This window comes from Rana temporaria, chromosome 4 (assembly GCF_905171775.1).
Source record: "Rana temporaria chromosome 4, aRanTem1.1, whole genome shotgun sequence".
In the NCBI taxonomy this organism is placed as follows: domain Eukaryota; kingdom Metazoa; phylum Chordata; class Amphibia; order Anura; family Ranidae; genus Rana; species Rana temporaria.
In genome coordinates this window covers 143,166,677-143,179,916 of record NC_053492.1, presented here as the reverse complement: position 1 = coordinate 143,179,916, position 13,240 = coordinate 143,166,677, and the positions used below count along the sequence as shown (strand labels likewise).

Below are 13,240 nucleotides of genomic sequence, written 5' to 3'. Positions count from 1 at the left end.
GAGGAAGGGTTCGAGGGAGAGAGCGAATAAGATAGGAGAGAGGGGGCATCCCTGCCGGGTGCCATTGTATAACGTAAATGATTCACTCAGGGTTCCATTTATGTGGAGTTGGGCGGTGGGAGAAGAGTAAAGGGCTGAAATACGGGACAGTAGAGAGGGACCGATGCCGAGATGGGAGAGGGTCGCCATAAGGTACTCCCAGTCCACCCTGTCAAAAGCTTTCTCAGCATCTGTAGATAAAAGAAGGGTGGGCTGGGAGAACCGGCGGACATATGACATCAGTGAGAGGGTGCGAAGGGAGTTATCCCGTGCCTCCCTCCCGGGGATAAAGCCCGTTTGGTCCAAAGAGACCCATTGGGGGAGAAGCGGGAGGAGCCTGTTCGCAATCACTTTAGCGTAGAGCTTGGCGTCAATGTTTAACAAAGAAATGGGTCTGTAGCTTCCGCAATTACTGGGGTCCTTACCAGGCTTAGGGATGACCGTGATGTGTGCATGGAGAGTTTCAGGTCGGAAGCCACTATCCCCTGAGATGGAATTGGCGTATTTGGTCAGATGCGGCATCAGTAAATCCGCAAAGGACCGATAATATAGGACCGAAAACCCATCAGGGCCCGGAGCTTTACCAGAGGCCATAGCTTTTAATGCAAAACGCATCTCAGAGGTAGTGATCTCCCCTTCCAAGGCGGCTAACTTGTCCATTGACAGTCTGGGTAGGTTGGCCTGGGACAGGTAGTCATTGATAAGTCTGGATCTGATCCCTGCATCCTCGACTGCGCTACGTACGTGGTATAAAGCCTGGTAGAATGAATGGAATTCCCTAGCGATGGCCGTCGTGTCATGTACTAAAGAGTCTCGTGAAGTCTTTATCTGAGCTATAAAAGTGGCTGTCTTCTTTTGTTGCAACGAACGGGCCAGCAGGCGCCCAGGCATATTGCCCCATTCGTGCAAACGTTGGGCAATGATACGATAGGATTGCTTCTGGTCCAAATGATAAAGGGCCCGAAGCTCCTCCCTTCTCTGGGTCAGAACATGGAAGATCGCTTGGGAACGAGTAGATTTGTGCTGGCGTTCTAAAGTCTCAATGTCCCTGATCAGCTCCCGTTGTTTAAAAGTGTGTTCCCTCTTTCTGCTCGCACCCAGTTCAATAAGTTTACCTCGGATAAAGGCCTTATGGGCCTCCCACAGTGTGCCAGGAGCGACACCAGCGGGTTGATTGTCAGCGAAGTATTGAGATAAGTCACTCAGAAGCACCTTCCTATCTACTTCTTCCGAAAGGAGGTTGTCATTAAGCTTCCAATTCGCGGATCTACAGGGGATGGAGGGGATAGCTACCGTGAGGACGATCGGGGCATGGTCTGAGATGGTAGTGGCAGCGATTGAGGAAGCCGTCGGGAGGGAAAGATGGTGGTGACTAATGAAGAAAAGGTCTATTCTAGAGTGAGTCTGGTGTAGATGGGAATAATGGGTATAGTCTTTCACCCGGGGGTGCATGATCCGCCAAATGTCCATCAATTGAGCATTATGTAAACATTTACGCAAAAACGCAAGGCGCCTCTGCGAGATACAGGACTGACCTAAGGATGTATCCAGAGACGGTTCTAGGGACACATTAAAGTCTCCAGCAAGGAGGATACAGCCCCGGGCGAAGTCCCCCAATTTCTTAAGGGTAGAAGCTATAAAGGAGACCTGGTCTCGGTTGGGAGCGTATAAGGTGGCGATTGTGCATGGCATACTACCCAGGCTACCTCGAAGGAATAGGAAGCGACCCAGATCGTCACTAAGCATAGCATCGAGCTTAAAAGGGGTCCCCCTGCGAAACCCAATGGCCACACCCTTAGATTTGTGTACATCTGACAGGCTATAATACCATAATGGGTATTGAGGGGAGATGAGTTTCACAGAGGTGGTGTGTGTAAGGTGGGTTTCCTGCAAGAGCACAACGTCCCCATGCAGACGACCCAGCTCTCTATAGAGGTTATGTCTCTTACCTGGGGAGTGTAGACCCCGGACGTTCAGGGAGACCAAATTCAGCGTAGCCATAGGGTTTCAGGGAGGGGACACGTATCCTCATCATTAGCAAGGTAGCACCTGCGGCGGGGATAAAGAATAAAGGACAGGGAGGGGAAGGGCAAGGGGGGAGAGCACCATAGGGGCAGAAAGAGAGAAAGAAGAAATAGACAGAGAAAAGTGACATCATAAACTACATTGACCCCAAGAGGGATGCACCTAGTAAATGCACGCAATTGAATGCGGTGCAAGGGAGGGTAGTGTGAGCGGGCCAACACCCCCATGCCCACGGCCCCCGAAGAGGTCAGGACACAGGAGTGCAGGGTCGCGCCGCACACCCTCAGGAGGGGGGCGGTACCACGCCAGGAGCTGGCGGCGAGCATCGAAAAAGCAATGATCGCCGTCAGGGAACCCCAGCGTCGACACCAAACACAGCAAAAGTACATTAAAACTTAAACTTAAATCTAGCAATGTAGATTAAACGGAACATTAGTTTAGAACCTGCTACATATAACACAAATTTCACATAGGACCCATTGGGCGAGGTAGGCAAAACTAAAAACATAATTAACCAAAAAACAAAAGAAAAACTCCACCCAAGTCACTCCAGCTAGAGTAATGGATCAATCGAATCTCGGGTGAGATAGGGTGACTAACAGAGCCCAAGGGTATCAGGGAAGTCAGGAGAGACCCATGCGGTAGAGTGGTCAGGCCGAATCAGCCATACGGGCCTAAAATAATATCATGGAGAGCTTCCATCTGGCGACACAGGCCTCACTCCAGAGGCGGTGAGATCTCTGCGGTGGCGGAGCGACGTCCGCGGCTCACATTCTTCCACTGAGGGGTAGGTGCTGCAGGAGGAGGGGGGAGAGTTTCTTGCCAGCCGGGTAGCTCCGTGGGGGAAGAAATCAACATCCGAACAAAATTTCTCCAAGTCCTCCGGGAAGCGGAGTATTGCTGTCTTACCTCCATGATGGGCAATGAGAGCCGACGGGAAGCCCCAGCGGTAGGAGATCGATGCGGCCCTGAGTTTCTCCGTCAAGGGTTTCAGGGCTCTACGGCGGTCCAAGGTTTCCCTAGCAAGGTCAGGGAAGAAGGACAGGGTGGCCCCATCAAAGTCCAGGGAGGAAGAGTCTCGGGCCTTGCGCATTATTCGCTCCTTTTCCTCATAGTAGTGGAGCCTGCAGATCACGTCCCTTGGGGTGTCTGATGAGAGATTGCGGGGACGTAGGGCTCTGTGAACTCGGTCTAACTTGAGCGGGTGGTCTGCAGGGAGGCCTAACATTCCGTTAAAGATGCCACGGACCGAGTGGAGAAGGTCATCGTCTCCCGTCGCCTTGGGGAGGCCTCTAATACGGATATTGTTCCTCCTGGCACGGTTCTCCTGGTCCTCGATTTTGTAGAGGGCCATCCTGTGTGCGATAGTGAGGGATCTTGTGGAGGACTGCAGATCTCTAATGGTGGCCGCGTGGCGATCCAAACGGAGTTCCGATTCTTCCACACATTCTAACACTAGCGCCAAGTCCCCACGCACTGCGGATAGGTCTTTCTTAATGGAGCGCTCCAGTCCTCGGAACATAGAAGCAAATTCAGCTTTAGTCGGGAAGCCCTCTACAAGTGCCGCAACACTAGATCGACCAAGGGAGCTCTCCCCTCCTTCCGAGCAGGCAGATGAGGCTGGAGAGTGATGCCTGTGCTCCGGCTTACGGCGGGGGGCGGAACTGTGGGGGGGGGGGAGTGGACTGACTGGGAGTAGAGAGAGATCACTGTTCTTGATCACTCGGAACAGCAGAATCTCTCTCTACTTCCCTGACAGAATGGGGATCTGTCTGTTTACATTGACAGATCCCCATTCTGGCCCTCTTAAGTAGCGATCACAGGTCGCCGAAAGACATCGTGGCCGCCGGCCACATACATCGGCTTTGGCGTCACACCATGCCCCTATAGCTCTTAAAGCGGCCAATGTACACCTAAAGCGATTCACACAGCCGTGCCAATCTGTGGCAGTATAATGACAGCGTCTGGTCAGCAAGCAGTTAAAGCCGATGTGCCAGTAAAAAAAAATATTAAAAGCCAGCAGCTACAAATACTGCAGCTGCTGACTTTTAATATTAGGACACTTACCTATCCTGGAGTCCAGCGCCGTCCGCAGCAGAGGACGAGCGATCGCTCGTCTCTCTGCTGCTCCCCCCGCCATCCTCAGTGAGGGAACCAGGAAGTAAAGCGCTCCGGCTTCACTACCCGGTTCCCTACGGCGCATGCGCGAGTCGCGCTGCGCCCGCCGATTGGCTCACAAGCTGTGTGCTGGGAGCCGAGTGTTCCCAGCACACAACGGGGGACAGACGGGAAGTCAGGAAAAACCCGTCTTTTGCCCGTGACGTGTGGCCGGAAGTGGGTGCAAATACCTGTCTTTAGACAGGTATCTGCACCCCCCCTCCCCCCTGAAAGGTGTCAAATGTGACACCGGAGGGGGGGCGGGTTCCGATCAGCGTGAGTTCCACTTTAGGGTGGAGCTCCGCTTTAAACTGTCTCAGAGGCAAAAGCCCCCATGAGGCTGGGAACTTTCCTTCCTGGTGAAAGACAATCTTTCCAGGGTTTTAGACCATTTATCAGCTGCCCAGTCATCATCTGGGTGAACCTGCCAGGGATTGGCTAGGTCCAGATCATTCACTTGCGATTGACAAAGTACAGTGTCAAGTGACCCAGGATAGTGGGCTCCATTCACAGGACTAGATCGCATGTGGTATTTAGGTGTTTTCCCAAATACAGCATGCGATCCTGAAAATGTCAATTCAGTACTGCTTTATGTGGTATTTACCACCTAAAGTAAAAACACTTGGTAAATACTGCAAAAAAATGTGATGTGGTTGAGAACTTATGTATATGGCTCGTAAACTTATATTACAAAAATGGATATCAAAATACCTGCCTACGATAGATCAATAGATTAAAGCAGAGCTTTTTTTCTCCAAAAATAGGTGCAGGAACTCAACCACGACCCCGTTCAGATTTCACAAACAGTAGAAGGGTCTTAAAGGGGCATTAAATACCACGATTGCATTACATACAGAATGCAGAGTTTGTAAACACAGAATCCAGACTTCTGTGTTTACAAGTCCAACTTATCTGAACAGCTAGTTTTAGCGGCGCTTTACTGTCGGTTTGCAAGCACTTTCGGCAGCAGTGCCCATTCATTTTAATGGGCAGGAGCAGTGGAGGAGCAGTGTATACACCGCTCCTCCCCTGCCCCAAAGATGCTGCTTGCAGGACTCTAGCACTCTGGCTTTCACACTGGGGCTGCTTGCAGGACTCTGGCACTCTGGTTTTCACACTGGGGCTGCTTGCAGGACTCTGACACTCTGGCTTTCACACTGGGGCTGCTTGCAGGACTCTGGCACTCTGGCATTCACACTGGGGCTGCTTGCAGGACTCTGGCACTCTGGTTTTCACACTGGGGCTGCTTGCAGGACTCTGGCACTCTGGTTTTCACACTGGGGCTGCTTGCAGGACTCTGGCACTCTGGCGTTCACACTGGGGCTGCTTGCAGGACTCTGGCTTTCACAATGGGGCTGCTTGCAGGACTCTGGCACTCTGGTTTTCACACTGGGGCTGCTTGCAGGACTCTGGCACTCTGGCTTTCACACTGGGGCTGCTTGCAGGACTCTGGCACTCTGGCGTTCACACTGGGGCTGCTTGCAGGACTCTGGCACTCTGGTTTTCACACTGGGGCTGCTTGCAGGACTCTGGCACTCTGGTTTTCACACTGGGGCTGCTTGCAGGACTCTGGCACTCTGGCATTCACACTGGGGCTGCTTGCAGGACTCTGGCACTCTGGCTTTCACAATGGGGCTGCTTGCAGGACTCTGGCACTCTGGCTTTCACACTGGGGCTGCTTGCAGGACTCTGGCACTCTGGTTTTCACACTGGGGCTGCTTGCAGGACTCTGGCACTCTGGCTTTCACACTGGGGCTGCTTGCAGGACTCTGGCACTCTGGTTTTCACACTGGGGCTGCTTGCAGGACTCTGGCACTCTGGTTTTCACAATGGGGCTGCTTGCAGGACTCTGGCACTCTGGCTTTCACACTGGGGCTGCTTGCAGGACTCTGGCACTCTGGTTTTCACACTGGGGCTGCTTGCAGGACTCTGGCACTCTGGTTTTCACAATGGGGCTGCTTGCAGGATTCTGGCACTCTGGCTTTCACACTGGGGCTGCTTGCAGGACTCTGCCACTCTGGCTTTCACACCAGGGTGGGCGGCCGTTCATGGGAAAAAGATTTCTCAAGCAGGATAATCCTATCTAACACTGTCCCTCAATCAGCAGCAGCCTGTCCCCACCCTAGCTAAAGCAGACTGACGAGCCCTAAACAATGTAATGCACAGTCCCTAAATGATAAGATGCAGATCTCACAGAAATAAACAGTGCTGGGGTAGATTTCTCAAGCAGGATAATCCTATCTAACACTGTCCCTCAATCAGCAGCAGCCTGTCCCTACCCTAGCTAAAGCAGAGTGACGAACTGTGCTGTGTGCCTCTATCTGATATAGAGGCTGGTCACATGCTGGGTCACATGCTGCACTGGCCAATCACAGCCATGCCATTAGTAGGCATGGCTGTGATGGCTTCCTAGTCACACTAGTAAAACGAATGGCGATTGGCTGCCTTGCAGCGCGCCATAAAATAGCCAAACTCCGAACCTGAACCCAAACTTTTTCCAATTATTCGGGTTCGGGTTCGAGATCAAAAAAAAAAACAAAGTCCGTACCGAACCCAAACTTTACAGTTCGGGTTCGCTCAACCCTAAACGTGACCTGTTAAAATGTTTAAAAAGTTAAAATGTTTGTTCAAAGTTTGATTGAAATAGCTTTTGATTTCAGTAAATATGCTACAAACACAACAAATTACAGTTCTTACAACCTATAAAGTTTTTTAAAACTTACTGTGCATAATAATTTGGAACAGTGCATTGTAAGTTTTTTATTTTGAAAAAAAAATAAAAATAACTGTTATCAATAGGAGGTCTGTTCAATAAAATTTGAATTGTACTCTTAATAGTTGATCACATGAGAATTATGCTTACTGTTGTTTACATCAATTATTTAGGTAAATGCGAAAAATATCATTGGCATAATAATTTGGAACAGGGTATATGTACCACTTTGTGTTGGTCTATCACATAAAATCCCAATAAAATACAATTACGTTTTTGGTCATAACATGACAAAATGTGGAAAATTTGAAAGGGGTATGAATACTTTTTCAAGGCACTGTAGTGAAAAACTCCAGAGTGACTCTTCCTAATGAGCCTGTCACCGATGTTTCCAGACACGCTCAGACCTTAATCTATTTTATGTTTCTGGCAAAAATCACCATAGCAACCACCTGGAAGAAACCAGTGGTAGACCTAGCTGTTATGAAATGCAAGCTGACATGGATCATGCTTAAAGCGGAGTTCCAGGCAAAAAACTCCTTTTAAAATATAAGCTCGTTTTTGGATATATATTTTTTTCATACCTTTTTGGTATGTTTTCTTCTGGATTTCCATGTCCCCTCGTTGCGTGACAGAAAACAGGTTGTGAAGCCGCAAGGCTTCCTGTTTCCCTTAGTAAATTTGCCAGTGTTTCGTCACATATGACGACCCATCACATTTGGCCACCCGCTGGAGTTCCAACACTTTTACAAATGCTAAATTCTCATCGAAGAGCAATAACTAAAACGTTCACAAATTCCTTTCAGCTAAATTGTCTAGCTATATTCTTCATCACATTTGGCTACCCATCACATTTGTAAAAGTGTTGGAACGCATATGGCGGTGTCGCGCATGCGCACTCCAGCGGGTAGCCAAATGTGATGGGTAGCCATATGTGACGAAACATCGACAAAACACTGGCGCCTGCACCCGGAGCTGATGGATGGGTCAGCATAGGGTGCCTGGACAGGTAAGTTTCCTTATATAACAGTCAGCAGCTAGAGTATTTGTAGCTGCTGACTTTTAAAGCTCCGCTTTAATGAAAAACAGGTCAGGCCCCATACACACGACCCAACATGTCCGATGAAAACGGTCCGCGGACCGTTTTCATCGGACATGTCTGCTGGGAGCTTTTGGTCTGATGTGTGTACACACCATCAGACCAAAATCCCCGCGGACAGAGAACGTGGTGACGTAGAAGACACCGACGTTCTCTAACACAGAAGTTCAATGCTTCCACGCATGCGTCCAATCAATTTGACGCATGCGCGGGATTTCGGGCCGCTGGTTATACGTCATAACCAGCGGATATGTCCGATGAGTCGTACTAACCATCGGACATGTCCGGTGGACATGTTTCCAGCGGACAAGTTTCTTAGCATGCTAAGAAACTTTTGTCTGCTGGAAACATGTCCGCTAGGCCGGAAAACTGTCCGTTGGGCCGTACACACGGTCGGACATGTCCGCGGAAACTGGTCCGCGGACCAGTTCCAGCGGACTTGTTCGGTCGTGTGTACAAGGCCTTAGTATACTGAAAGATAGCTCTGCTAGGTTTGACCATGTCTGGGATCTCTGGATTAAATATCTCCAACTTCTAGCTGATTGAAGAGGGCGGATAGGGGAAGTGGGCTTTCAGATGAACTTCTTGTTCTTGTTTTTCTTTATTGATCTTTTTTCTATTCTATGCCTATGACAAGAAAACCGTGAATTTTTTCTGACGGAATGTTGGCTCAAACTTGTGTTACATACACACGGGCACACAAATGTTGTCGGAAATTCCGACCGTCAAGAACGCAGTGAGGTACAAGACGTACGACGAGCCGAGATCAATGAAGTTCAATAGGCAGTTCGGCTCTTCTGCTTGATTCTGAGCATGCGTGTCTTTTGCGCTTCCGAATTGCATACAGACGAGCGGAGTTTCCAATAGGAACTTTCTCCGTCGGAAAAATAGAGAACCTGCTCTCAATCTTTTGTTGGCGGAAATTCCGACAGCAAAAGTCCGATGGAGCATACACATGGTCGGAATTTCCGATCAAAAGCTCACATCGGAATTTTCTTGTCGGAATTTCCGATCGTGTGTATGGGGCATTCGAATTGTGGTACTTGGAACAACTGCTTAGCTACGTTTGAATGTGACTGTTTATGCCACTCCAATGGGAAAGTTGCTGTTCTTCCAAATTCACTTCTAATTTCCAACCACCGTGCATCTCTTGGCTCTAACATTACAATATCTTTCAGTAGCTTCTATATACAGTAATCCCATTTACTTAGCTTTATATTCTTGGTTGCATCATCATAAGCTAGCAATTTGTGTGTATACATCCATAGCCGCAGCACTTTAAGACCCAGCAGCAGCGGCTCCAGTGCTTAACAGCCCTCATCCAACAGAGCCCCCGTTAGGCCTGAAGAAGGAGCGCATGCTCCGTAAACGGGTCGCCTTTTGGTTCTTCACAATCCGGAAGTGACATCATCCCTCAGCTCCCTGTGTGTTCCAGATTCAGGAAGTATCGTGACCACCGGCGCAGCCCGCTCTGAGTCATGTAAGGGGTTAGCTCAGTAGCGGGGTGTGTGACCCCTTGGATGGGTTCACTACACACTGAATTTTACAGACAGGCAGTCGAAGACGGTTGAAAACAACGATTTTGGTTTATTCTTCCATCTTGCTGGAAACAAGTGCAAGCATCCAAGCAGCATAAACAAAATCAAACGTAAAATAAACCCTGGCCACTTGGGGCGTCTATCTTCACCACACAGGAACCTATCTAATGAAGTCTGGCACAGCCTAGTGCTAGGCAGACACTGCTGGTCATACAGCAACAATAGTCTTTTGATTTTTATCACACAGAAAAATCTATTTCCTCCTCACCTCCTCAGAAGACCTTCAGCTACTGCTCTCTTTCACTCAGAAAGTCTCAGCATGCAGCAAATCAGTGGTAATCCTCTGGACTACTTATAGAGGCCTTAATTGCCTCATTCTGAACAGCTGAAGTTTTTCAACAGCCTTTAGCCTTTTCTGGCTACGTTTGCAGCCAACGCCTAATAACAATTGGTGTATTGTCTAAACAAGGCAGAAATGTATGTCCCGTCTGTGACAACACCCACAGATTTACCTGACTTCCTGTCACAGTCACCAGCAAGCAGCTCCACGGATGTACTACCTTCATGGATGCTCGGCAATTTGTGCCTAATGCCTGTTACTACCTTACTCTTGCCCAAAGGTGTGCGCAGCCTATTGCACTAGGGTGTGCATCCCAAAGCTCAACCACATATGTATGTATGCATGTGTATATATACTGACAGTGTCATGCCCCGGTACACACAACTGTTTTTTCGGTCGGAAAAACTGCGATGAGAGCTGTACGTCGGGAATCCTGACCTTGTGTATGCTCCATTGGACTTTTTCCCACAGGAAAACTCCCGGAAAAAAAAGAGCATGATCTCTTAGCGGGAAAACCGGTCGTCTGTATGCTTTTCCAACGGTAAAAAAAAATGTGCAAGCTCGGAAACAATTTAACGCATGCTCGGAAGCATAGAACTTAATTTTGTTGGCTCGTCGTAGTCCTTTACGTCACCGTGTTCTTGGCAGTCAAAAGTTCACCGGACTTGTGTATGCAAGGCAGGCTTGGGAGGAATTGTGTCGGGAAAACCTTCATTTTTTTTTTCGATGGGAAAATCGCTCGTGTGTACGGGGCATCAGTAGGGTAGAGATTGGTGTCAGTAGGACAGTGGACAGTGGACAGTGTCAGTAATTTTTATTTGTATATTATTTTTTTATAATTGTATTTTTTTTTTTTTTTTTACAATTTTTTTCAGGAGCTTTGGTAAAATATCAGGGGTCTGAACTGGGGGAATCTGCACCACATCATAAAGAGTGGCACATCCTGTGCGCGCGCCTATGTATATATCATAGTTTGACACATTTTATAACAGAAAACATGAAAAGCTTTTTTTTTTTTAAATCTTTTGTTTTGTTTTTGTTTATATAACAAAAAATAAAACAAATGAATTAAATAGCACCAAAAAGAAGCTCTGTTTGCATAGGTGTGCGCAGGGGGTGTTCTCAGGTGTGCCTGGGCACACCCTAATCTCTCTATGTGGTTCCAATTGCCCCCACTGCCTGGGCTTCCCTCTGTGCGGTGCCCCCCACCGCAGTTCTGCTGGCTTCCCTCTTCTCTCCACGGCTGCTGCGGGGGATGTTTCAGGATGGAGAGGGAGGTAAGGGGCAGATCAATATGTAATTTACTGGCCCCTTCCTTTTCTAAATGAACACAGTGAACACACTCACTTACTGTGTTCAATCATGACTGAAGCATAGTAAACTGTGTTTATTATGCTTCAGTGTGTGAATGAACAGAAAACCACCCAGAACAGAGCACTTTTAAAACAAAAAAAAAAAGCCTATGGCGTGTGAACACACCCAAAAAACTCCCCCCGGTGCAGAAAAAATGTACACACACATAAAGAGTGTTCACAAAAACATGCAGACGGGTGCAACGTCAAGTGGTCCTCCTGTGAAGAAGGGACCCAAAAACCCTGATCCCCCGGGGCGTTAGGCTCCAGACGGGGACTGAGGTACTGTGGTCCGAGCAACCGAAGCCGACATGGACCCAACTTCCTCGGAGGGACTGCCGAAACAGAACCCTCCCAGTACTAGGTGGGGCTCCCCGAAGGGAGACCCCATGAGAGCAGGCGGACTAAGCCAGAAGGCCATGTCCACCCACTCCCAAGACGTTCAGGGCTGGCCCGAGGACCGGCACCCTAATAGTCACACAGTGAGACAAAACGTGCACAAACAAAAATAAGACAAAAATGTGACAAACATAGGCTTAAATAAAAGAAAGTGGGGGAAAGGGATAGTGGAGAGGAGAGTGAAAGAAGTGGTCATTGTATTCAACAATGACCAGGCCCTCCGGCAAGGAATAAAAAATTCCTCCGGTCCTTGCCAAAAGGCCCGGCCCAGGAGGCAGGTGCTAAAAAAAGCGTGTATCTGGTGCAGTGACCGTGGTATCTTAAATCAATGTGTCCCTCACACACAGTGATCTTCAGATACCCCTGGACTGCCACTCCAGGGGCACATGCACCATAGGCTTTTCGTTCCAAATCCGACCCCCGACCGGCCAGTTCAGCCCTCCACCCCTGCCAGCTAGAGAGCCCTTCAAGGTTTTCTTGGGGAGAGCTGCCGCTCCAGTTAGCGGCCTCCACCAATACTAGCCTTTCCAGACCCCCCGTCAACCCAGCGGATTTGCATGGTCCTGCCCCGTCTCATCCCAGGGCATTACCAGCTCCTCCAACCGGATCGCTGACAGAGATAGCACTTACACCAGCCAGCCAGAAGGCCAGACTAGAACTCGGCAAAAAGACCAGACCAAGTGCAGCCACCGATCCTCACCAGGAGCACCCTTCCAGATGGCTCAGACTCGACCATTGGCCGGCCCCAAGTATCTATCGGGCAGCTCGGCATAGCCCCTGCTGAAACCACCCTTCCAGGTGCAATGACGTCATTGGATTGCATCCACCCTCCCAACGGAGGTGCTTCAGCGCTCCTCTGACAACTGATAAGAACAGATACTACACTTGATCTTAGCCAAAAGGCCGAGAAGCGGCAGGGAAGAACAGAGCACATCTCATTCATTTCTCGTCCAATGCAGCTGAGGCTGCAGAGAAAGTCGTGTGTGTTTGAGCTTTGGGGTGCACACCCTAATGCAGTGATGGCGAACCTTGACACCCCTGATGTTTTGGAACTACATTTCCCATGATGCTCATGCACTCTGCAGTGTAGTTCAGCATCATGGGAAATGTAGTTCCAAAATGTCTGGAGTGCCAAGGTTCACCATCACTGCCCAAATGCACACCTATGTCTGTTTGTATGAAAAAAATGATATAAATGCAGTTTCTGTACAGCGTTGCATGACTACACAATTGTCAGTTAAAGAGGAAGTAAATTTACCATGATTGCATGTACCTATAGGTAAGCCTATAACTAAACTTACCTGAAGGTACTGTAAATATCTCCTACACTTGCACTGTTCAGGAGAAATTTACTATATAAGTCGCTGATGACGCCATCAGCGCATGCGCTCATTTCTTCAGAGCCCTGTGCTGTGACTAGCATCTCCCGCGCGCGTTGCGTGGAAGTGACGTCATCACGACTCCGGCCAATCACAGAGCCGGTGCCGTCGAACACGGAAGAAACACTGGGGAAGGTATCAGCCGTGTCAGTGGTGTGCCGATCTAAGGCGTCGATCTAAGCAGGGGCAGACTGACCAT

At 49.1% G+C, this 13,240-nt stretch overlaps 1 pseudogene; it reads right to left on the bottom strand.

Annotated features, from left to right (window-relative positions):
• Positions 1-12,473: 12,473 nt before the first annotated feature.
• Positions 12,474-12,577, bottom strand: LOC120938675 (annotated as a pseudogene).
• Positions 12,578-13,240: the final 663 nt, after the last annotated feature.